Below are 3,254 nucleotides of genomic sequence, written 5' to 3'. Positions count from 1 at the left end.
CTTAGCTACCTCAGGTACTTGCGTGGGCAGCGTCTGAGAAATGCTCTCAAGCATGATGTGTTGCTTGGGATCACCAAGTGTAGAGTCGTTCAGTCCTTCGAGGGCTCGTTTCACCACAGTATCTGTGGCATCTATGAACGTGTCTTTGACAAAGCTGCAGTCCATCTATGCGCCTTCCCCTGATACAACCGTCATTACAGGGTCTTGCGAATGGTAGCTTTCTTGTTCGCAACCTAAAAAATATAAGTGAAGAGTCGTGAAAATTTGATGATAATGATGGTTCATAGATACGACCAATTAAATAAATGCATAAGTAAATAAACTACCAGGTAAAGTTGACAAGAAATCAAGAGCACTAGGGGTAGGGAGCACAGTTTCAGCCACACCAGGGCTGGAGGGTAGACGACTTGTGCCACACTCGCCAAAGGTACAATCCTCGATGTATAAATCGAAGAGGTCACCAAGGCCATGGTCCTTTTATCCCGTGAGAACATGGCTAAAATCTTCATCACTAACAAAGTTACTGAATTCAACATCTAAGGACGGACCATCCAATGTTATTGGTTCAGAAAAATTGGATGCTTGGGCGAAATCAAGTTTACGCTTCAAAGGCAGCCTTGCTTCTTGTTCCACATGAGGCGGTGTAGATTGTCTGCGTCTCTTTCCGCTAGCGGATGGGGCAGTGTCTGAGATATCATTATCCACTGATAGCGGATGAGCGGAGGAGGACCCAGCTATGGCATTCTATTTCAGTACATTACCTCGCCGTAGCTGCAAAAAAAAACCAAAAAAGAGAACTCAAGTTAGTACTAAATAGTACGTGAGACATAATGAAATATGGACACACATGTGTTTGAGCTCACCTCTTTAGACTTCACCGGTTGAGCAGCAACAACATCATTTAAATAATTATGGAGGACCAGCCTCCATTGATCTGTAATAGGCGTTTCTGCCTTCTCAAGGGACTGAACATGTTGGTCACGGTGCTCCATAGATACTCTCCTCACCACCATAAAATCTTTATCAGACAATGGGCGAGGCCTGATATTGTGTTGTAGTGCACGCTTATTTTTTATCCTTACATCATAAGGGGTCTTCCCAGTCATGTTGCCATTGCAAAGTTGGCCCAGAATGTCGGCGAAAGGCTTTAGAATTTTTTTCCACCAATTAGCCCATGCTACATAGGAGTTCCCAACTCGATCATCGTCAGGAAAATAGTGGAATTCTTCAGGGGCCAAGGATAATAGGTGTGACCAAAAAGAATAGGCAATTCCAATTTCGTCTTGAGTATACAGGCTCGCTAGAGGAAAAAAGGGTACAACTTGGTCAAGACGAAACTGTCATGCCACTCGATCTGGGTGATATGGTTCAGCTATACACACATCGGCGGTGATAGTACCACGCCTCCACGGTAGCATGCCTCGACGAATAGAAATTAAGAAAGCCCTCTTGGGTTTGAACACACCTTCCATAATGAGAGAATAGGGGTTCCAAACAATATTCTTAGAGTCATCGAGGAAAGCATGTGCCTCTTTAGGAGTAAAATGACGTGGCGTCTTAAACATGGTGTTCACCATATTAGGTTGTACCGCCAAAATTCTGGAGCTCGGGAAATTTGGCATTTTTGCTCTGTTTCCATAGGGTTTCTTGAGGTACACGCCCATCCATCCAGCAAGGTAGTGGACCGGCCAAATCCTATGTATGAATGAGGGGCCAATCGGATGAGTACAAATTCGCCGAAGTGAGTAATAAAGGGAGCAAAGAGCAGGTGGGCCCAAAGAGATGCGTCGTCCTAGGGAAATCCATGCCGCCATCACTAATACCCCAGGGCGAATATATGGCCCACCACCAACAATGACGTAGCGGCAAAGCCATATGGCAAGAAAAGTCGCAGTGTACACGCGCTGGTCTTCTAAGCTCTTGGTAGCAAAGGAGTTTACTCCACTGTTGTGAAAGAAGTCACACCATTCCTTGAAACCTACTTTGCCACCCACAGCAAGCTTGGTCCAAATTTCTAGGAGCCGAGGCAGGAAGTTGAGGTACAAAAGAGTCGAAGGATCCAACTCATCAGCTAGGGGAACATATTCTTCATAAGTTCACCATCAAGGGGCAACCCCGCGATCTGATGCATATCAAGAAGTGTGACTGTACGCTCGCCAGACGAGAACAAAAACGTGTTGGTGTTGGGATCCCATCTCTCCAATAAAGACCTTAAAAGAGAAGGGGAGACAGAATAGTCGCCTAAAGAGCAATAAATGGCTCCATAGACGTAACCCACACCTTCCTCACTCTCTTTCAGATGGGTATGATATTTCTTCAAGACATTAGTACCCCATTCAAGATACCCAAGAGGCATTGGAGCGTATTCAACCTCATGATTCTCCCAGCCTAAACCTTTGGATATCATATGTGTCCCAAGGGTTGAAGCTTCATCAAGTCTGGGCCCAAGTGCGGGAGGTTGATAACAACGAGCTGAGAAAGATGGCCCTGCCGTCCATCCACGTGGTCCAAACTCAGGATGGCCGTGTGGTACGCCTAACTTCGTAATCACTGGATTGGCTAGCTCACTAGTATCAGGTTCAAATAGGTGTTTTTTGGCCAACTGTGATAAAGGCATTCTACATGATTCAGACGAAGATGGTGTCGTGGCTTCCTCCATCTATATGCAAGGAAAATATGCATGTTGGTATACGTATGAAATTACAGGAAGTTAAAAATAGTACATGAAAGTGCAAGATTGAATATGATACCAAGGTGGAAGTGATGATCCCCAGGTACGTAGCCTGCAACGGGAGATAGTATCTACAATAAAAAAACATTTCAATATATGAATTTGATGCATAAAAAAGGGAATATGAGAAACACGAAACAGGTGCGCGTGATTGAAAATATTCCTCATCCCCAAAAAACAATAACATCACCGTCGAACGACGGACCAAGCCCATATATAGGCTTGCCGAAACACCGACAGTGATCAAGTCATTAAATTCATATATGTATAAAAAAATCACCGCCGAACGACGGACCAAGCCCATATATAGGCTTGCCGGAACGCTGACGGTGATCGAGTCATCAAACTCATACATATATGGCAAATAAAAAAAATCACCGTCGAACGACGGACCAAGCCCATATATAGGCTTGCCGGAATGCCGACGGTGATCGAGTCATCAAACTCATACATATATAGCAAATAAAAAAATCACCGTCGAACGACGGACCAAGCCCATATATAGGCTTGTCGGAACGCCGAC

The sequence above is a fragment of the Triticum dicoccoides genome, chromosome 6A (assembly GCF_002162155.2).
Source record: "Triticum dicoccoides isolate Atlit2015 ecotype Zavitan chromosome 6A, WEW_v2.0, whole genome shotgun sequence".
Classification (NCBI taxonomy): Eukaryota; Viridiplantae; Streptophyta; class Magnoliopsida; order Poales; family Poaceae; genus Triticum; species Triticum dicoccoides.
The sequence above is the reverse complement of the archived record's forward strand: the minus strand, read 5'-3'. Positions refer to the sequence as shown.